Genomic DNA, 24,458 nt, shown 5'->3' on the forward strand with positions numbered 1-24,458 from the left:
TTCGCGCCCTCACATCGGCATTATGAACAATGTGTCGGGGTTAACGAGATCATGTAACGTTCAGGCTCTGCACCAACGTCCAGTGTCGATGGTCACGTGCCCATTTCACTCGTAGTTGCGATGTCGTGGTGTTAACATGGGTCGTCATCTGCGGAGGCCCATCGTTAGGAGTGTTTCGTGCACTCTGTGCTCAGACACACCTGTACTCTGCCCAGCATTAAAGTCTGATATTAGTTCTGCCACAGTTCACCACCTGTCCTGTTTTACCAATCTTCCGAGGCTACGGCGTCCTATATGTACAATGAAGAATGGCCGCCCAACCCCACGACGCCTGTACGTGGTTTCACCATGGTTTCGTCATGAAGACACTCACCACACCATTCCTCGAACATCCGACAAGTCGTACAGTTCCGGAAATGCTTGTGCCGAATCTACGGGCCTGACATCTGTTAAACTCAGATAGATCGCGCGCATTCCCCATTCTAGACATGGACTGCATGCTTGCTGATACTACATGCGTAGTGTGTGTGTGTGTGTGTGTGACTAGCAGTCATTCCTCACCACGTGACGCTGGTATCATCTCGATTGGTTTATATCGATAGCAGGTCGGTGGTCATAATGATCTGGCTGATCAATGTATGTCACCTCAGAGTCTGTTACATGTTACTCTAAACTTGCAGTTTCCACCTCTCCTTCTCCATCGAGAACTTAACTACTCCTGGATGTCTCATCTCATAAACCTGTCCTGGTGAGGCTTTCTCAAAGAAATCTGTTCCCGTCTACATCTAGTTTATCCTGCAGCCATGCTTCAGATTCTTCATAATCTCTTGTTGTCTAGAATTTCTCAGAGGCATATTTCACCTCCTTGTGGGATTGTAAAACTTGAGGTAAATTTGCGGAAGTACCTTCAGTAAATCTTCATCTCCACTTTGACTGTGTTAAGTTATTTATTTTCTTTCCTACCAGAATTATTTTACCGTTTCAGTTTCTCATTGTCTTGATACAAATCAGAAACAACCATGAAATTCACAGATTGAGCACACTGCCTAAAAGGAACACAATAACCAGCCTCCAAATAAAATACTGTATTAAGGAGGCTGATCTGAAAGAGCATACGGGTTGTTTTGGAGTGCTGTAGATGTTGTAGAACTGAAGGTCATGTGACGCACCACTAATGGCATCTGCGGTGTTTTTATGGCAGCCGGTTGTATGGAATCAGCGCAATGAGAAGGCCCGATGCTGAGACGTGACAGTGACAAGGTTAACCTACTGTGTTTTAGCGTGCCAATAATCACTCCATAAATGAAGTTGCTCTATTTGTTAGTGGATCTCCGCTGACTGTCCAACGTGTCTACAAGGAATGGTGTACCATTCGCTACCATGTAACTGGGCGTAATAACAGTGGTAGCAGACAGATACCGGCAGAAAAGACATTGTCAGTGGCAGCTGGTTTCAAACCCTGCGCGAAGTGCTGCTTTCAGGAAATGCAAAAGTCAATCTCAACCAGTTTCCGATAGAATATTGTGATGGAACGTTATACAATTTACGCTTGGAATCAGGTACCTTGTAAATGGTCAGTGCTCAAACAGCACATTAAGCTACCGGTATTTAATGTGTTTAGCAGCACTGAAACTGACTGCAGTCGTGAAGTGTCTTTCGATGAACCGTGATTTTGCATCTTTTCAAGATGCAAGGTGTCGATATACCAGTTGTCCAATGTAGCTTTATACGTGCATTGTGGGAAGGTGTAGTTCAAGTAGGAGGTGGTTCTGTGACGTTTTAGAGGTGCTCTTCGTGTCATGAATACGGTCCACTCAAGCAGGTTACTACATAGGAACCAGGAAGTTTATATCAGGTGATGCCCTTCCTTCCGTACCTTCATGATGACTATGCTCGTAAGGTTACCAATATCAGTTACGTGTCGAAACTATCCTTACCTATCTCTGCCCAACTGGAGCAGCTCAGATGACACGGAGGTGCTTCAAATTACGAAACAGGTGTAGTTCTGGCGCCTGCCGATTTTCGCACGCGCAGGGAGTCATTCCGGTGTGAGCTTGCGCACAGAGAGGCTTTTGAAGGGGCACGATGGGCGCAGTCGGTTGCTAAAGTGTAATAATGAATGAAATACCAACTGCGTCTTTCATAAACGGATATTCGATAGTACAGCGACGATACGGAACCAAACAGCAATGTACGCTGTAACTCAAGCAAAATCGTATGAATGGAACTGTGCTACGAAATATGCAGCAACAGAAACCTCATGACCCGCAGCAACGTTCTGAATTTGCTCTTTGGTTTCTGGCACTGATCGAAGTTGATGACATGTGGCTGGGCAATGTCCTGTGGAGTTGCGAGGCACACTTTACACCATAGGACGCTGTGAATACACAGCCGAATTTGGACACTGATAACCCGCGCGTTGTGCGCGAAGAGCTATTGCACTCGTAACATGTGACTGTGTGGTTCGGACTGACAAGCACTTTTATTCTATGTCCCTTCCTATTTGAAAACAATACACTCTCGCAGGTGCGCCGTGGCATCTGCGTGTTATCGAGACCCCCTTGTACAGCATATGATTCCTGCTTTGAAAGAGCACCACTGTGTGGAAACCACTGTTTTCATGTAAGCTGTGGGAACACTTCAAGTCAGTCGCCAAGTAAAAGATCTGCTTAATGCAACCTTCCACGAACGTGTTATCGCCAAAGGTTCCCCGGATTAATGGGTTCCAAGAACACCTAATATGAATCCATATCACTTCTGGTTCAGGGGATATCTGAAAGAATGCGTTAACCAGGAGCACATTCGTTCTCTGCCTGACCTGAACTCAAGTAAACCGTAACATGTTGCTCAGATTGCACCGAAACTGCTGCGAGTAACTGTAGATCACGACGTTTTGCGGATGCAGCATCTCACCGACGTCCTAGCTGCTCATATTTAATAAACTGTGTAATTAACGGTTAAAAAGAAAATCAGAATTAACACTTTCACATATGCTTGACGTTTTTTGCTGACTTTTCGTTCCTAATCCATTACATATGAAAAAAATTTGTATGCGGCTTTGTTGCATTCACAGTGCCATATTTTCACCTGGTGGCCAAAATTGGAACTACCTTTTTCAAGGTAAATCTAACAAGTTTTGATGTCATACGATAATTACTGTCCACACTGGACCATTGGGAGTAGCTGCATTTTAGTTATAGAAAGCAGTAAATGTGTCGTTTAACTTGTTTCATTGTGTTTATTCTTGAATTTTCCCTGGTACAGTTATTCCACTTTTTTTCAGTCTTGGCCACACTTTATAATTTCTGATTTTGACTACGCGTATCGGCTAACTGCCATCATCGGATCAGTCACGAGAAAAAAGTAAAAATAGTCGAACCAGAGTTCCTTGGCGAACCACTTAAATTCCAAAAATATAATCTAGACCTATTACAGAAAATACTATACTAAGAATCCAAAGGACATGCACTCAACGAGTCGTAAAGGAGCAGATAGATTTTACTAAAAACTGTTATTTCGACGTCTTCTATGATCTATTATGACGTTTGAGTCACCCTCTCTCCGTTGTTTTTATTGGCTCCACATGCATTACACACCGGTGGCCTTGGAGTCGTAATTCTGTGATTTTGTCATTGCGTTTTATTATATTCTGTTGATCATTTGTTTTTACTGTTGTTGTGCTCCACGACTTCCCTCATTTTGGTCTGCAGCCTCACATTTCGTCCTTCAATATTTTACAGTAAGCTATTGTAATTCGTACAAATCTTATGCTACGGCAACTATGTTAAAATCTCAGGAAAGCCGTGTAGATATACATGTAACAATTCTTATGGATTTGGCATTTAATGTTTACTTAACACATTAAAAAACTGGGAAGTATACATTTAATATAAATTCTATTTTTTTTCGTATTTGTCATTTATGAAATAGTGTGCGCTGTTATTGTCCCTTCAGTTCCACTTCATAATGGGGGGGGGGATAATCTTTTTTTCACCCACTTCATAAGGGGGGGGGATAATCTTTTTCTCACCAGCGACTGTATGTCGCCAGTGTGCGCCTACACCTCGTGCGAAAAAGTAACGTATGATGACATTCTTTGTATTGATGTTATAGTCATTAGTCAGTCAGTCAGGCAGTAGCAATCAGCCGAGATTCAAACAGCAACAGGGAAGTAAACGATTTTCTGACATTTTACCAGTTCCTAGCCTAGCCAGGAAATTGTGCTATACGCATTCTCTGAAAAGGAGGAAATTGATAAGAAGCATCAGAAATGTGATCATTGAGTAACTTATCATCAAAACTGCGGACTACAACGCAGACGACATGAAGGAATTCCGCTACGTTAAGGCAAAATTAAGCCGGACGGACGAAGCTAGGAGACAGAAAGTAGACTGTCACATACAAAGATGGCATTCCTAGCCAGAAGAAGTCTGCTAGTATGATATATGGGCCCTGAAAGGTAAAAACTGTAGGGAAAGAGTGAGATTGAAATATATCCAACAAATAATTGAGGGCATTGGGTGTAAGTGCTCCTCTGATATGAAGAGCTTAAAACAAGAGGGGAAGGCGGGGCAGACACCATCAAACCAGTCAGAAGACTGATAGAAAAAAAGATTCAAAGAAAATGGACAGCCATGTGATCTGCTGTTGTTAAAGGGGGTGGCTATTTTGGAAAATGATCTTGGGTAAACGGATTACGGCTTCATTGGTAAGAGCTTGAGTCCACAAAAGGGGTCCTACCACATTTGATCGTGTGGACAAGTGGTTTACTTTCTGATCAAGAGCTGTACATCAAATGGTTCAAATGGCTCTGCGCACTATGCGACTTAACTTCTGATGTCATGAGTCGCCTAGAACTTAGAACTAATTAAACCTAACTAACCTAAGGACATCACACACATCCATGCCCGAGGCAGGATTCGAACCTGCGACCGTAGCGGTCGCTCGGCTCCAGACTGTAGCCCCTAGAACCGCACGGCCACTTCGGCCGGCAGGTGTACATCCTGCATGCATGGAAGCACAAAGAAAGTTGGCGAAGTCACTCCCACATTGCGTTATCAAGTTATATTTAGGAACAACATAAAACAATTGATATGAACAATAGAAATATTTATATTCGTTATCAAGTAAATTCGGAAATTAATATTAAGAAGATTTCGAAGTCGGCCAAGAGAATATATTTAGCTTAATCTGCATAATCTTACTAAAGCACAGAAGAGAATATTCGTTTGCATAAACAATATAGGAAGTAACTCCCTGTGCACAGGAGTCTATGGGTGGCTAATATCACTCCACGCCACCGTCACGTCTGTTCCTTGTGTGAACTTCCGCCGGTCTGGGTCTGACACGCTTTTGGGTTAGCCTTAGAATCACTTTTTGCAATGTGCTCAATGCAAACATTCATAGGAAAGTTTCTTTTCTCTTAAATATTTGATTAGTGACACGTTATACGAAATGTGTGAGCAAAATCTGTTAATGAAAATATATAGTGTCGTTGTATCACCGTTGTTCCGTTTTTAATGACCCTATGAGTCCTCACAATTCAAGTAATACACACTAGAAATCACCTTGCTGTGATACCCTCTGAACGTGATCTATGTACATGGAACGAGGAGAGTTGTTACAACACGGTGATACGTCTCTTGATCTTGGCGCCATGCAGTCTTCGTAGATGGTCGATCTGTAGGATCAACGAATGCTAAGAGAGTCAGCAATTGGATAGCTTCACCTCGTACTAGGATTCTCTTAATGAAGAGTTTACTAGAAAACGTGATTAAGACAGTGACTTTTTCAGTTGACAACGTGCAATATCCCATGGTGTGTGAACTGTGAAACTCGTCAGAATCAGAGTAATGGACTTATGCAGACTCCGTCACACTCCGTGTTCGACTACATGTTAACTGTGAGTTACGCAACTGAATCGCTATCTTGAACTGCCCTAAAATAGAATCGCAAGGTGGGAAATTGCAATAATCTTACTGTATAACTATCCTTCAATCTATATAATAAATTAGTGGATCCAAGAGAAGTATGTGCGCCTTCAAATAAAATGCAAATGAAACGTAAACCGACTTTTTTTCACTTCGAATCACCCACCTTTGGGTACGTCAGATCAATCACTTCTTAGATGCTTGTGCTCTCTTTTTCTCCCAATAGTTCTTCATTCTATTTTATCTCTTCTTTCTTTCCTCCTCTGATATCTGAGTCAGTTTCCTGGTGTTGATCTTAATTTTGAGTCTCTTAGTTTTGTCTTTGGTCACGGTCTTGGCTGTACCATTCTTTAACATGACTTGGGTAATATGTGGTTGTCTCAGATCATTTTCCACTTCCTTACACCATTTGGTTTTAGTTTCTTTTTTTTCTTTTTTTTTGTTAAAGAAGTCAAAGATTTTTTTAGTTAGTCTGTCGGGATTCATTCAGAGTATGTGTCCGTGGAAATCAATCCTCTTTTCCTCATGGTTTCCGAGAGTCTCTCCGACTTTGCGTAAAGGGCTTAGTTTCTATAGAAAACTCGTGTGTTGTTTTGGAATTTGGGAACCATGATCTTCCTCTAAATTTTCCTCTCCTTCATTTCCAATTTCTCCATTTGCCCTTTCCTCCCCATGACTAGTGTCTCTGCTGCACAGAATGCTTCCGGCTTAATTACTGTGTTATAATGCCTTATTTTGGTTGTTCCAAGAGGGGGCTTTGTTATTGTATGTGTTTTGGTTTTCTGGAAAGCTAGTTCCATTTTGGTCCTTCTTGCTTCCATTGCTTTCCCTTCAGTGTTGTTCCGATTATTTATTATGTTAACTAATTACAAAGTATTGGCATCAACATTCTACGAAAAACAGAGTTAATTTCTGACGATAGCTAACAAGATAGGCAAGCGGAGAGATGACTACTGTATCCCAGATGCACATTACATCATTTATCTACTACAGCCCAATCATTCATTTAGAAACTCCAATGGTCCATTGAATACCGTATGAAACAATACCATGGCATGAGACGGGTTTAGCAAAGCTGTGGCAACGTAATGCTTCCTATCTAAACATTAACCCCATTTTGTGAGCTGTACTGTTATATACTCTCACCAATCTGCTGTGGTGGGAGCTAAGAGAATCCGAATCAGAATCGCTCGTCAAGACTGGGATAAAACCAAGCGCCACAACGTCTCGAAACAGCGACCTGTCCTCATCCACCATCATTTCAAGAGTGTTCCTTTTTCTTCTACCAGCTCCCAAAGCGGCAGTTTACAATGGTCTGTCCGCAAACGCCAATAGGAAAAATCTAACTCTTTTCCCGCTAGTTTAAGAAATACCCACCCCTGAATGTCGACAGTCATGAGCCAAACTTCCTCGCTACTTTGTCGTAGATATTCCCGTCTGACGTCAGCCAGTGACGAGCGAATCAGAGCGTAGTTTGACGCTTTTGAATCTCCCGAGTTCAAACCACATTCCATGACATGAGGTTTTCCGCCATAAATTGCAGTGTTCCAGCAAGCACTTGAAACTGTTGCCCCGACTATCTCAAGAGGCGAGGTGTGCCGCAGGCCGCTAACACCGACTTAGTGAAAAGAATCGGTGGGTTTCGTAAGCTTCCACCGGTAGCCACGTGACCTACGCAAGCCAGTAGAAAGCTCTGAGTGCGCGCGACGCACCTGACACGTTCAGAGCCGTGAGCGAGCTGTGTGTTTTCAAGTATTCACAGGCTGGAACTATTAGCTCCTTTACGGTCCATATAAAATAGGTTTCCCAGTAATAAATCAACGTAATGACACTTTAATTACATGCAACTAAAGAGTACTGCCTATCGTCAGTGGTGATAAGGGGCAGATAAATTTAGTATAAATTGAAGAAGGCAAGTCGCAGGGTTTGTAACTGCCAAAGGTACACTACTGGTCATTAAAATTGCTACATCACGAAGATGACGTGCTACAGACGCGAAATTTAACCGACAGCAAGAAGATGCGGTGATATGCAAATGAGTAGCTTCTCAGAGCATTCGCATAAGGCTGGCGCCGGTGGCGACACCTACAACGTGCTGACATGAGGAAAGTTACCTAACGATTTCTCATACACAAACAGCAGTTGACCGGCGATGCCTGGTGAAACGTTGTTGTGATGCCTCGTGTAAGGAGGAGAAATGCATACCATCACGTTTCCGACTTTGATAAAGGTAGGATTGTAGCCTATCGCGGTTGCGGTTTATCGTATCACGACGTTGCTGCTCTCGTTGGTCGAGATCAAATGACTGTTGGCAGAATATGGAATCGGTGGGTTCAGGAGAGTAATACGGAACGCCGTGCTGGATCCCAAAGGCCTCGTATCACTAGCAGACAGGCATCTTATCCGCATGGCTGTAACGGATCGTGCAGCCACGTCTCGATCCGTGAGTCAACAGATGGGGCGTTTGCGAGACTACAACCATCTGCACGAACAGTTCGACAACGTTTGCAGTAGCATGGACTATCATTTTGGGGACCATGGCTGCCGGTACTCTTGTCGCTGCATCACAGACAGGAGCGCCTGCGATGGTGTACTCAACGACGAACCTGGGTGCACGAATGGCAAAACGTCATTTTTTCGGATGAATCCAGGTTCTGTTTGCAGCATCATGATGGTCGCATCCGTGTTTGGTGACATCGCGGTGAACGCACATCGGACGCGTGTATTCGTCATCGCCATACTGGCGTATCACCCGGCGTGATGGTATGGGGTGCCATTGGTTACACGTCTCGGTCACCTCTTGTTCGCATTGACGGCACTTTGAACAGTGGACGTTACATTTCATATGTGTTACGACGAGTGGCTCTACCCTTCATTCGATCCCTACATAACCCTACATTTCAGCAGGATAATGCACGACCGCATGTTGCAGGTTCTGTACGGGCCTTTCTGGATACAGAAAATGTTCAACTGCTGCCCTGGGCAGAACATTCTCCACACCTCTCCCCAATTGAAAACGTTGTTCAATGGTGCCCGAGCAACTGGCTCGTCACAATACGCCACTCACTACTCTTGAACTGTGGTATCGTGTTGAAGCTGCATGGGCAGCTGTACCTGTACATGCCATCCAAGCTCTGTTTGACTCAATGCCCAAGCGTATCAAGGCCGTTATTACGGCCAGAGGTGGTTGTTCTGTGTACTGATTTCTCAGGATCTATGCAACCAAATTGCGTGAAAATGTAATCACATGACAGTTCTAGTATAATATATTCGTCCAATGAATACCCGTTTATTATCTGCATTTCTTCTTGGTGTAGCAATTGTAATGGCCAGCAGTGTATATATTAATAATAGAGACAGACAGTGTAATGGTTTGACATAGTCAATAGACAGTGAAGATGGAATGGTTAGGATGATGGAAACCATTTGCGAAGTAATAAATAATGAAGGTCATGAACTTCTGATGCCAATTCAGCGGACTACCAGAGACAGTAATCAGGAAACTGAAAATAGTCATCGCGAAATAGAACATTTAATGCCGAGAAATGAGAAAATTCCAGGGCTTCATTCATGGAAGTTTTTCAGAATAACGACAAAAAACATCGTGGAGAACTTTGCGGAAAGCTAAGAAAAAATCAACGACGATGGCCAACGGGTAAAAAGGGATTTTGTAGAACATAAAGTCTGTTGCGGAGAAGTAATGACAAATTTGTCCAAGCGGGATAAGAAATAAGACAGAGAAATTTCAGAAAGAAAACGTATCTGGTTGTGAAACAAACAATCATTAATTAAAACCATCATGGAGTGTAAGTTTATTCTAGGGCGATACAGCAACAAGTTGTTCAATTCCAGAGGAGTGCGCTGTGTGGCGGCTGCCTGATGACTTCGCACACACGCCACACAGCATTGCCGTGCGGGTTGCCGCCCTGACAGACGCAGCCCCACTGCGCTGCGACATCCGCTACGGTAACGTGGGGCCCTACGGTCACAGGACATAGCCGTCACTATCTCCCCAACCGCGAAACCAAGTGACACAGTCCACTTCCTGGTATCCATACGCCGGGCAGCCTTCGTAGGACCGTCGCCTATAACTTTCTGGCAGTCTGAATCCAAGCATGAGGCCGAGTTTGAAACCGACCTCGAATCCGAGTGATATAAAACGTGTCTCTGATAGCGCGAACGATGACCATGACTACGCCAGCGCAACCATTGATTGTGACCGCGACCTATTTCGACTTTGCAGCAACCTATGGTGACATTCTGTGTGTTTTCTCTGGACATTCGTGGAACTGTATTCAATGAGTCACAACTCTTCTCTTAGATCGATCTCTTATGTTCCTTGCCGGCCGCGGTGGTCTAGCGGTTCTAGGCGCTCAGTCCGGAGCCGCGCGACTGCTACGGTCGCAGGTTCGAATCCTGCCTCGGGCATGGATGTGTGTGATGTCCTTAGGTTAGTTAGGTTTAAGTAGTTCTAAGTTCTAGGGGACTGATGACCACAGATGTTAAGTCCCATAGTGCTCAGAGCCATTTGAACCATTTTTCTTATGTTCCTTTCATGTTGAATCAGTTTCCTGTTTTATCTGTTTTCTTGTTTGCTTTCTTGTAAAAATTAACTTCCATTGGTAAATGCTACCTTCTTGTTTTTTTTTTTTTATTTTTCGTGTATCATCGCACTATGCGGTCCTTCACACCCGCTAAAGAAATGTGTGACTACCGATTCTGAAAAGGACAAAGAAACACAAGTGAAGAAATTGCCACAGAGCTTGAAGGTACAAGTTGTAGCCACCACAGGTATCACGAGTGGTGATTATTGAAGTATGTACAAATTGCAGTCATTCCAGTCGAAATGCAGTAACATAAGTTGCCATTGCAGGACAGTTTAAAGATGCACTTCCTGTAAACTGTGAAGAACGGAAGTTGTTTTTTTTTTTTTTTTTTTTTTTTTTTTTGGCTTGATGCAAGGAAAAACGCATACATGGGGCTGCAGAACGACAGATAAATGTAAGGGCTATGAACAACAAGAAGTCACATATCTGAAGAAGTATTGATCATTAAATCAACAATGGTGAGCCACGAGACATACAAGGACGACAGTTACTGCGCCTGGTGTGCAATGTTCACGATAGCCAGAGGAACGATGAAGAAGCAAGATATTCAGGAGATCAGTTCACATAAGGGGATACTGGTGAAACAATGGTCACCAATTTATGAATAATAGGTCAACTATACGATCGCCGAAAAGAATAGTTATGGAAAAACTGCACCAACACAAATGTAAACCTGAAAGAAGCTCCTATCGGTACGCTGCTTGGAACGAGCACTAAAATGGGTCATTACCCATGATGATAATAAAATCTGATGACCAGAGGGACGTAATAAAAGATCTATTATATGAAAACAAAGACAGACAGAGTTAGCACTAATGACGATTTTTAAGACTGAAATATACGTAATAAATGTGGATATATTTAGCAGATCCTGACAATGATGTCTCTGCAGTCGCAGACATATTATATGACTAATTAACCCTGTAGTCACTTAACCCTCCAGTGGTAGTGCTCCAAAAAGTAATTTAAGTGGTTGGATGGACTACGTATGTATGTCATTTTCCCACTTGAGGGCGCAGATTTTCTGTTTTGAAAACAGAATTATTCAATTTTTTATGAGTTGCCCAGCCATTTTTATTAAAACTTATCAATAGATACTGAACATATTTCCCCATATCTGAAAGTTTTAACAATGAATCACAATTTTAACCAAACTGATGTCTTTATTGAGTTAAAAAATACATATTCTGATAAATACTACTCTGATCAAGATTTCGGAAAAAGACATAAAGATTATCTTTGACTGATCGGGGCAAATGAATTAGATGCATAACATGGTTTTCGAGTTCTTCTGTTTTGTGTTCTGCTGCAGTCTTAGGAGGGTCGAAAGAACACCTCAGCACCATTTTGTGTAGCTGGTGGCTGACTTACCACCACAGAAATGCCGGAATGCTTTGGCAGAACGCATTCTTCAACGAACCAGTAATGTCTTCCTCTTTCTCAGTCTTCTCCAATCACTCTTGCCTCTGATCAACGATGTTGCTAAAGTCTTAATAAAATTGGCGATTATTTCACATTTTTATGCATTTTAAAACAACTGAAAGTCAATATAATAAACAGCCAAAACGAAAAAAGGCTCTGAGGGGAAAACTGTGTTTCAAAACTACGTTATTGGTCTCGGGGATTGCTTTGATAGATCGCCGACTTCGCGTGCCACAAACACACATGACCGGCACTTGCTTAGAACGGTGGGTGTCCGACAACAATCCATCATAATGTACACATAGGCTCAAAGCAATACCACCACCCAATTTTCAGATTTTTTTATTTCCATCAGTGGATTATATTTCTCCCTCGCAACCATAGAAGGGTTAAAAACACGAAAAACACTCCAACATTACCAATTAGTGGCATCTGAATTGTTAATGGCGGAGGGAACAAAAGCAAACCAATAAAGGAACAGACTTTAATAAGACTTAAGATTTGGAGACAGCGAATTAGAGACGAATATATTAACGTCCAAGTGTTAGGTGTCAGTTTTGTGCTTGGATTCAATCAAATGTCTTACCCTGTGGTCGTGCCTAAATATTATACTGCAGCCATTCTGATAGGGCTGACCAAAGGAGTATGGAGGTTACCAGGCGATGTGGTTAAGCAATGGCAGACACTTATGTTGAGTTGATAGGCAAAACTAGTGATCATTAATGTAGAATATGATGACGAATCGTTTTATTTATTATATTAAGAGGATAATTTGAAGAGGATGATTATATTTTATTATTGTGAAACTGTGTATGGCGTGTGGTAAGAAGGATACTGCATAACGAACAGATACTCACAGGTAAAAGTGAGAATTTATTGTAATGCATAGCACAAATAACGTTATTAACGTATAGTATCTATTTATGCAAATGCGGTGACCCATAAGGCCATGACGTCACGAATATAATGCTGAAAGTGAATGAAATATTTTATTGGTGTCGATTTACAACTGACCCAGCTTGTGGTTTCTTTGAATCGACTCAAAAATCTGCATAGTACTGATACGTCTTAGTGATGAATTATGCAATCGTTCGCCTATGACAACTGACAGATAGTAATTTTAATACTTGTGTTAATCATAAACATAGGAGATTTTACCAATCTTTATTGCGAAAATATAATTGGTGGATTTACTGGTGCTGAAACTGGTGAAAATATGCTGTTCACTGTTATGAGCCGTGCAATATAGGGAGGGACTGAGGAAGGTGGAATTACCTGGATCACAGCTGCGTAAGCAATGACGGCAGTGCGACGATGTTGGCGGCCAAAGTACATAGGGGCACCACTGCTGCTGAACATGAAATGTAATTTTGAAATAACATACAGTCAGTCTTTGCTTTGTACTCATAATCGACTGACGTAATTTTATATTTTGCACCAGGCCAGACTTCAAGTGAATTAACATTGATTTTTAATTACTTTAATAATTTCCTAATAATTAGGGAATTAACGCGCTTTACATGTATAAACTGTGTTTTCAGAATATTTAAGCCAATACGTTACAGTACAAATTACAAACCAAAACAAAAAAAATGGTTTTGGTTTGTAATTTGTACTTTATGGAGATGATAGTATATTATTGTGACTGCTTACTCTGAGGTTTAGTACGATTAACAGTTTAATTTCAGTTCTAAATAATTACTAACAGTGCGAAGAATTTCTTCCAGAATTTCATAAAAACGTTTAGAGAATGGCAAAATTTAAGTTATTTGAATTAGGAAGATTAACTAACGTTTTATGTAGTCAGATTCAAATTATTAGTCAGGTGCATCATCGCTTTAATTTACTACAAGGGGCTCTCACCTGGACTGGACTCAGATTCTGTGCGCATCCAGGATCGCGGTTGTGTGAAGATGGATAGTAAGTATAAGAACATCCAAATAAATGACCTCAAAATAGGCAGACCACCACACGGTGAGACTTTGGTTTTGCTTTATTCGCTGAAAATTCACAGAAACTCTTGTAATCTCTTCTTTTAATAATTATAAAATTATGGATCAAACTTTATTCCATCTCCACATTTTAAAGCGAATTTCCTCCAGTGAAGCGTCACTTCATTAGCGTGTGTCATTAATTAGTCTGTGTTACATAGATATATGTAGCGACGCAAGGTTCCTGTGAACATAAATGTAACAGCATTAAAATCGTAAGATGATTTTTTTTTTTTTTTTGTAATTTTTGGTCAAGTTCCATGGGACTAAACTGCTGAGATCATCGGCTCCTAGGCTTACACACTATTTAATCTAACTTAAACTAACTTACGCTAAGTACAACACACACGCCCATGCCCGAGGGAGTACTCGAACCTCCGACAGGGGGAGCCGCGCGAACCATGGCAAGGCGCCCAAGACCGCGCGGCTACAATGCGCGGCTATCATAAGAGGGAATGAAGTAACAGTTCGTTCTGTAAAGTAATTAGTCTCCAAACTTAGAGCTGGCGTCAACACTGTTGTGTTGTTCCTATTCCAGACGGTGTACTTTTATTTTCCTCTCATTTTGTGCACAGATTATCTTGCACTTACGTTGCAAACTACAATCTAATCTACAAACCAAAGCCTAAGTCGATAAAGCGTTCTCTGTAAAAACACAGCGTTACAAAGGGGAATAATCATTTTATGTGTCTCTTACTGATTAGCTTTTCTTCAAGATTTTGCTTCGCTCTCTTGTCTATTAACCTGATAACGCTCAGATATCAATGCGTAATTATCAGTGCAATTTATTTAGTTGTCCTCAAATAATATCCAGTATCTCTCCACTGCAGACATCATACTCTTAATAGCGACAACCGTTATGCAAAATTTTTAAATTTTTCTCTTAAGTGGTACCACTCGCCCATACAATGTGTCTAAAAGGTATATCTAGCTTAGTGTAAAAATAACTTTCCATGAAGTAGTGCATAAAAACAGTCAGATGATTATATAGATCCCATTCAGCCAATTTTCCAGTTTTTATTTATTTTTTATTTTTTCCAGTGTAACCCACATTATACAGGTTTACTATGTTATACAGTTGACTGAAAATCAAGGAGATTTTAACCTGCCTACGTATTATTGTCATCGTCTCCAGGCATGTGATTTGACTGATGCATCTCACCATGCTACCCTACCATTTCTCCCCAGTCCGATTCAGTACCTTTTGTTGTTCAACCTATCCATGTAATCTTCCTTAGCACTCCGTTTGATATGTTCCTATATTCTTTTCTCGTTTATTGTCGTGTTTCACTTCCATACTTCACTAAAATTCGGATGAACGCGTTTAGAAAACCTTCCACAAATATTTGTTAGCAATATTACGAAATTTCTCTTTCCTATAAACAGTTTTCTTGCTATTTTCAGTATCCATTTTATATCCTCTGTACTTCACCAACGCAGACATTTTGCTGCCCATATAGCAAAATTCATCTGCTACTTTTAGTGTCGCATTCCATAATCTAACTCCCTCAACATTGCTTCCGTTAATGCGGATGCATTCCATCGCCATATTATAAATTTTATTCATGCATATCTCACAAAATCTTTTTGAAGACTATCTATACGTTCAGTTGATCTTAGAAATCCGTAGCACCTTTTCCGAAATCACGAGTATAACGTCGCTAGTAAACCTTAAAATTTCTGGTATCTCCCAAAAACTAGTTACTTTCCACATATCACCTTCATTTCCTTTATTCTACAGATTTAATGACGTCGGATGCAGAGTACAAACATGCCTCGCTCCTGAATTAATGCATCTGTTTCATGATCGGCTCTTATAACAACAGTACAGTTTCTGTAAAAGTAGTAAATAATTTTCTCTCACTATCTTATCCTGTTACCTTCAGAACCTCAAAGATTGTGTTGCAAGAAACATGGATTCACGTTTCTGCAGACTGCCACCTTCGATAAATCGTTAGTATTTTCTTGTAAGTTCCTACATTTCTCTGTAACCTGAACGACCATGAGTGGTTTTTTTTTTTTTTTTTTTTTTTTTTTTTTTTTTTTTTTTTTTTTTTTGCGCTTGATTTATTCGATGCGGACCCACCATGAATTCCTCTCCTGCGCCAACTACTTCGTTTCAGCGTAGCGCATGCTCCTACCTCCTCAATTATTTGCTGAATATATTCAAATGTCTATCGTTACTTACACATTTTATCCTCTGCAGTACCCTGCAGTACCACGAAAGTTATTCCCTGATATCATAATACATGTTGTATCATCCTGTCCCTTATTATTGATGCCTTTCGGACGGTATGTTACTTTCTTCGGCGATTCTGCGGAGCACCTCCGTATTCTTTATCAGTCCGCCTGACTTTCAACGCACTTGTGTAGCACTACATCTCAAACACTTCGATTCTATTCCACTCCCACTGTCCATGATCCACTACTATACAATGCTGTGCTCCAAATCCACACTCTCAGAAAATTTCCCCTCTACTTAGGGCCCATGTTTGACACCAGTGGCCTTCTCTTGGCCAGGAATGTCCTCTTTGTCTGCGGTAGTCTGCGTTACATATCCTACATTCTTCGTACATCATGAGTTCCTTTCTTCAAGGTAACGTAATTCCTTAACCTCGTCTACTTCGTGATCACCAATTTCGATATTAAATTTCTCGCTATTATCATTTCTGATACTTCATTTTAATTTGTCTTTTTACATTTAATCTACTTACATATTCTGTGCTCATCAGGATGTTCATTACATTCAACAGATCCTGTAATTCTTCAGTTCCACAGAGAATAGCAATGTCACCTGGGAATCTTATCATTAACATATTTTTATCCTGAATGTTAATCCCACTCCTTTCCATCATTCAATCATTGCTTCTTAGGTGCATAGACGGAGCAATAAGGTCGAAAGACTGCAACAACGTTTTTAAAGTCGAGCACTTCGTTCTTGGTCTTCACACCTGTCTGCTCTTGCTGCCTTCGGATTTGCGTGGATGATATTTTTCTGAAAGTGTCGCTTATCTCATAGATTCTGCGCCCCTACTTGAATGATCGTGAGGTTACCGTTTCCCCCAATTATTCTTAGAAATCTAATAGAACGTTATCTATCCCTCTGCCTTATTTTATCTCAAGTCTTCCATAGATTTTTTTGAATTCTGACTCTTATTCTGGATACACTACTTCTTCCTTATCGACTCCAGTTCCTTCTTTTGTCTAGTCCTCTCCCCCATAGTGGCATTCAGTGTACTCTTTCCACTTACCCGCTCTCTCCTCTGTTTTTTAACAGCGGAATTCCCATAGCACACTTAATGTTCCCAGTCTTGATTTTCATTTAAGGAAGGTTGTTTTGACTTTTCGGTATACTACGTCAGTCCTTGTAATGATCGTTTCTCTTAGATTTCTTCACATTTTTCCTGCTGCAGTTTCGTCTTCCCTGCCCTGCCCTACCTGCAGGTGAAAACACATAGCACGTCCGCTCTGCTCTGATACTAAAACTGGACTCTTAGACCATGAATTTTGGTATTTTGCAACGGTGATTAATTCAAATTATGATTCTCTAATATTCGCACCTGTCAACAGCTGCCTTATTTGTAATCGGAATTATTATATTTTCATTAATTTATGAGCTAATTTCACGTATCTCATATATCTTGTGTACTAGAACAGTTTTGTCATCTCAATAATTGTGAGATGATTTTCATCTCCTTTAGAGGACTTTTTTCTACGTAGGTCTTTCGGTGCCCCATCAAAATTTTTCTCGCAGGATCTCCCATCTAATTCCTCGTCCTTCCCCGTAATATTGTCTTCACTTCCTTAACACAGGCCTTCTAAATATTACTTTTACGTGTCCCCTTCCTTTTTTTACTTGCCATTTGAGCTCTTAATGCATGTACTGTTGCTACTCTATTCTCCAAAGGTTTCTTTATTTCTCCTATAAATGCCATCTATACATCCCAATAGCGATGCGTGCTTCTATAGTTTTGCATTTGTCCACTAGCCATTCTACTGATCCAATTTTTAGGCGATTACATTCCTTTTTGCCCCATTAACTTACTGTGGTGTTTTACATATTCTCGTTTCGTCATTTAATATCTCGCGCATTATTCAAGATCTCTAACAGGCCTGTTTGATTCTCTGCTGTCCTGCTGTGTAATATGTTAAAGCTACCAGTTCGCCTTCTGTTGCATTCCCTTCCTCAGTTTCACTCAACAGTTACCTAAAGCTCCCTATGGTACGCTCGGCTACCTGTGTTACTTTCAGTTTGTCCTGATTCCACGTATTTATGAAATTTCCTACCTTTCCTCAATTTCTTCAGTCTTATTCTGCAGTTCAAAACCAATAAATTGTGGTCAGAGTCCTCACCTACTTCTGAATATGTCTCGCAGTTTAAAATCCGATTTCAACTTCTCTGTCTCATCCTTTGTAGTCCAGGTGTTTCCAGGTTTGTTTCACATTTACAACAGGCTTTTATTATCCGTTTTTTCTGCTCTACGTGTAGGAACACTTTTTAAGAACGCTTAAAGCAGCAAAAGATCTCACTAATTTATAGGTTACTGTTACAGTGGAAGATGTCCATCCAAACAATCCTACTTTTTTTATTATTGTTAGTCCACGAACCGTCGAAAATTTTATCCGACGTCTCCCGTATTCATCGTTTTTCTATTTTCTTTTTTTTTTCGTGTCTTTCTTTTGCTGCTATGGAATACAAGTTCCGCATGACAATTAAGCTTTCTTCTTCCTTAACGATACGGACTGTTTCCATTACCTCCTCAAAAATTCTTTCTATGTGGGCATGCTGAAAAGTAATACCTCTAAATTTGTATGAGAAAATTCTTAAAGCTTGTTAAATGAAGGAAACGTTATTAACATCCTACGTCTTTATTCTTCATGTTTACATATTTATTTCACAACATAGTCATCCGGGCGTTGAACGTATTTCTCCCAATGAGAGACCAGTTGGTTTATACCGTCAATGTAGAATGTTTGACTTTGTTGCCAGAGCCGCAACCTAATCTCTACTTGCACCGCTCCATACCTATCAAAGTGAAGCCCTCGAAGGTGTTCTTTAAGTTTTGAAAACAAATGAATATCGGATGGGGCCAAACCGGGACTATGTGGAGGATGAGCGACGACAGTGGGCCCAAGGCATAGAATTGTTGCAGATGTCTACATCTACATCTACATGATTACTCTGTAATTCACATTTAAGTGCTTGGCAGAGGGTTCATCGAAGCACAATCATGCTATCTCTCTACCATTCCACTCCCGGACAGCGCGCGGGAAAGACGAACACCAAAACCTTTCTGTTCGAGCTCCGATTTCTCTTACTTTATTTTGATGATCATTCCTACCTATGTAGGTTGGGCTCAACAAAATATTTTCGCATTCGGAAGAGAAAGTTGGAGACTGGAATTTCGTAAATAGATCTCGCCGCGACGAAAAACGTCTTTGCTTTAATGACTTCCATCCCAACTCGCGTATAGGTGATGACGAACGGGTGATTAGGACAACACAACAGCCAGCCTACGAACCGAGAAAGTCTCCGACCCGGCTGGGAATCGAACCCGGGCCCGCTGCATGGTAGGCATACACGTTACAATTCAGGTAAGAAGGCGGACTACACGCTACGATTCGGAGTCCTCTAGCGGCAGAGATAGGCCAATATGTAGATATGAAGAATGAATATGTTAATAATGCTTGTTTTATTTAAAAAGCTGTAAGAGTTTTCATATAAAATATTCGGAGGCATTACTTTTCAGCAGGCCCTTGTATCTCTAGAAGGCATATAGTAGCAGTCGATTTGGGCTTAGTATCTACTTTGGATACGTTAATTTTTCAATGAGCTGTTCGCACTAGTTCACTATCATTCCTTATACGTTATTACTCCTACACCTCCATTACCTGTATGCATAACCATTTTCTGCCGGCCTGAGTGGCCGTGCGGTTCTAGGCGCTACAGTCTGGAGCCGAGCGACCGCTACGGTCGCAGGTTCGAATCCTGCCTCGGGCATGGATGTGTGTGATGTCCTTAGGTTAGTTAGGTTTAATTAGTTCTAAGTTCTAGGTGACTGATGACCTCAGAAGTTAAGTCGCATAGTGCTCAGAGCCATTTGAACCATTTTTGAAGACAGAGACGTCCCTCTTAAGGACGGCAGGACCAGTAAGGTGCTCAACGGGCCTACATGCGTAAGCTCTGAGGCGGGCGATGATGATGAACTCCCGCTGTTTATTACATTTCGCACAGTGGTGTTACACCCGTCTTTGATGACCAATAGCTGAACTTTCTGTTGGGGCAGCGAGTGCTGAAACCGAGAAAACGCAGTAATCTCTTAGCAGGTTCAAATGGCTCTGAGCACTATGGGACTTAACTTCTGAGACCATCAGTCCCCTAGAACTTAGAACTACTTAAACCTAACTAACCTAAGGACATCACACGGATCCATACCCGAGGCAGGATTCGAAACTAAGACCATAGCGGTCGCGCGGTTCCAGACTGATGCGCCTAGAACCGCTCGGCCACATCGGCCGGCTGAACTTCCGTAAGCACCTCTCGGGTGCGGAGACTTGTGTGAAGCCTTGCGTTGTCATGGAGACGGCGAAATTAATTTGCAATTTTTGGGCGACGAACACGCTAAATAGGTTTCTCAATTCGTTACGACACTGTAGTCGTCACAGCTGCGTGCGGCCGGCCGTCACGAGGGAGATCTGACAGATTTATTCTGCCTTCTTTCGATGATGACAGACGCCTCACCCAACGACTCAACGTGGTTTTGTTCACTGCCAGGTCTCCGTAGACATTCTGCAAGCGCCTGTGAATATCTGCGGTGCTCTGGTTTCCTGCCAAAGAATTTCAATCACATCTCTCTGCTTAGAACGCGCGTGTTAGAGACGTCGTTTTGAATGCTACGTAGAGCGCCGCCATCTATTGGACTTTCATGAAACTAAAGGAGCTGAAGCGGGAATGTCCCGCAACAAATTCGGAATTTTTCTACAGAAACTGGCTGAGAAAAAAAGTTATATTACTTATTGAGCTTTCCTCGTAGTCATAGTTAATTTTAAATTATGCTTAAGTTTCAAACACAAATGAAGAACAAGCATTTGTTTAACCTCTTAGTAATATTAACTACAAGCCAATAGCATTTTTATTTTCTTACAAAATTTGTTGTGAACAACCTATTTGAGTCTAAGAGAAATGAATTGAGCCTTGCTGCAGCTCGCGTTGGTGATGTTGGTAGGTTTTCGTCCTCTGTTGGAGGCCAGAACGTATCGCTTAGTTGGCATTGTTGCGGTTGTTTGTCTTCTTCTCGTGTTGACTGGCGCCACTCGTTTCGCAAGCGTTGCCGGTCCGCTAGTGGTAGCAGCGGCAGTTCTCGTCATGTAGTAACACTAGTCCTATCTTTGAGGCGACGTGTTTGTTTGTCCGTGTCGTTTGAGTGGGGCAGTTCGGTTGGGGACTCAGGAGGAGACAGGTCCGCGCAGTGCGGGAACACGCCGGGACCACTGACGCGCGTGGGCTGCCACATGGAAGGTTTGTAGCCACGAGGACGCACGACCTAGGGTGAATCGGATCTAGCAATCTTTAAGAGGAGTGCATTTCAATCGAGGTACAGAAACCTCCACTGTTGTGATATATCGCGATCCTACGGTGACTTGGGTTCGTGTTGCTGCTCGTCATGTCCCCAAGGCGAAGAGCAGCGATTGGAGTGCTTTTGGCGTATTGTTCGATCGTTGCATTTGGTTTATCGGACGGAAGGTAGCCTCAATAAGATTATCATTACTCATTTGTAGAATGCCACCAGTCTTGAGTTTCCATCTTGTAAAGTGAATGCAACTCTTGGCAGACTATCTCAACGATCGCGAAAAAGTTTGTTGCTGTATCCTCTCAGAGGTCGATTCCTGGAGCACCGTCTGTAGCCCCTAGTTTGTTGTTTTACTATCTTCTCTTACTCTCTTGCGGTGATCAGTTACCTTTTTTTACTAACCTTCGCTATTGTATTTCCTGTTTTGCAGCAGATTTCTAATTCTTTTTAAATATTATTGCTATTCCTGGCGTGTGGTGATCACTTGCTTGTCTTTTTAAATTAACCTTTGCTATTGTATTTGCTGCTTTACAGCAGGGTTTTAAATTTTTAATATAATTGCCATTCTTGTCGTTACAGCAGGCATTCGAATGGTTGTGTTACCAAGTTTACGATCATTTTATCTCACCCGTTTGGTGATCAGTTGCTTGTCCTTTTAAATTAACCTTTGCTGTTGTATTGACTGTTTTAGAGCAGAGTTTTCTTTAAATTTTTTTATATAATTGCCGTTCCTGGCGTGTAGGGCCTTCAGCCGCGATTGTGTTCATTTGCTTTAAAAAAAATAATTTGGTGTTGGTATTATTGCAGTAAGCCTTAAAACCTTGTTTACTGCCATTCCTGGCCTCTGATGCCTTCTGCTCTGTTATTGGCCACTTACCTTTTAATATTTCAATACCCGTAAGTTGTAAATTGCAGCGAGTTGTTAAACATTCTTAATTTATTGCTATTCTTGGCGTGTAAGGCCTTCAGGCGTGATCACAGTGGCTTGTTTTTTTTAACATTTTTTATATTTGTGTTTTATGGTGATTCGCTAAATTGTAACGCACTGAAAACACTATTATTTACACAGTTGTTTTTATAGCGTGTGGTATTTTTTTATTTATTGCTGAGTCTGGAAGTACTGTTTTAAAAATAAATGTGTGTAGATGGCCTCGGAAGCTCCTGGATTTCACACCTACAGGAAAGAGACCGCCAGGGAGACGCAAGAAGCGCTGGAGGGATGGACTCCATGAAGATTTAAACCAGGTGTCAATAGATGTGAACGGATAGTGGATAGTAGCAATGGACAGAATACAGTGGAGGAGGAAACTTGTAGATGCGTGCGGTCCAGTTCTCGCTTCCCGCGCCCGTGTTCCCGGGTTCGATTCCCGGCGGGGTCACGGATTTTCTCTGCCTCGTGATGACTGGGTGTTGTGTGCTGTCCTTGGGTTAGTTAAGTTTAAGTAGTTCTAAGTTCTAGGGGTCTGATGACCATAGATGTTAAGTCCCATAGTGCTCAGAGCCGTTTCAACCGTGCGGTCCACTGGGCCTGATCACGTAGTAGTAGTAGCAGTAATCTCTAGTGAATCTATCTTTGCTTCAGAAATGGAGAAAAATACGTATATACGTAATGAGTCTACTGAATTAAAGCGAAAATGTTTTCGAATTCATAGCCCAATTGTTCCCCTCTGATAAGACGTACACTATAAATGAATTGTGAACGGAATCTATTAAAAGTACTTACAGCCCTTGTTCACGTGATAGGTTCCGAAAAATGACGAACATCGTTAATACCGTCCATTGGACATGTAATTCACTCCACAGCGTCACAGCTTGGTATCGACCCCACACCGGCCTACTGGAAGCGGCGGGGCACACCAGTGCGGAGCTTGGAGGCGTCTTTTGCGTGCCCGATTGATGAAAAGTTGTGTGTGTGCCACAACCAGGGTAGGCGGTAACGTGTTGCTCAAAACGTTTTCCGATAACGTTCCGCCGCACCGCTAGAGAAACTATATCTCAAGTACTGAGGGCACTTTCCGATATCTCTTTCTCCCAGGCCGCGTGCATTATGGGCGAACCAACGCTGGCACCTGGCATCGTCCCAGAAGAACGTCAGCCAAGCTGTGCGGTGCCTCAGTATTCACCCATGTTCCGCTCAGTCAGTTTACTTTGGTGCACTGTCATTTCTGTCTCTAACTAATGAAAGTTATGAAGGTACTGACCACAGGCACTTCAGTGAAAGGTTTTTATTTTCTGACACATTCGAACTCATTAGTTGACAAGAAGGTTACATGTCAACTCTAAAATGTCGTATGCAGCGCTTAGAAATGAAATACTATTTATACTAAAGAAGGAAATCGTATCCGGCGTTGTTCCTGGCAGTGTGTTGAACGTGAGCCCTCCCAATTGTGAGTCCATTGGCTCACCTCTTCGTTCCTTCACTCTTTGAAGTCATCACCTACGAAACACTAATAAATAGAAGACAAAAGAAATGAATCATCCCAGAATATCTTAATGGTTCATACACATTATCGACAACCTTAACGAAGGGCCAAAAGAAATGTTCCCTTTGCAGAAAAGATCACTGCTGTAGAGCCCGCTGATAGACTCTCTGTAGGTGGTGGAAAAGAACCATATATTCTCATGTAATTCTGTTACGAACTAAGCTATCCAGGCACAGCTGACGACCCCTCAGCTTTATGTCTTCCAGTACACTCTGTTGCTTTCCAAAATCATTCTATAAAAGTACTTAGTCCAGGATTAATCCATTCTCCATTCTTCTCATATCCCAAACAACTATGTAGGGATCTGCTGTAGTGTATGGAAAATGGGAGAGGAGATGTGGCCGAAATTGAATTGTCATGGACATATCTGAGTACTGCTGACAACTCAGACACTGGGAAAGTGCTCGAGAAAAGCAAGGATATGTTACTAGCACACTGTAATATAATGACATTC

This window comes from Schistocerca nitens, chromosome 2, assembly GCF_023898315.1.
Source record: "Schistocerca nitens isolate TAMUIC-IGC-003100 chromosome 2, iqSchNite1.1, whole genome shotgun sequence".
NCBI classification, from domain to species: Eukaryota; Metazoa; Arthropoda; class Insecta; order Orthoptera; family Acrididae; genus Schistocerca; species Schistocerca nitens.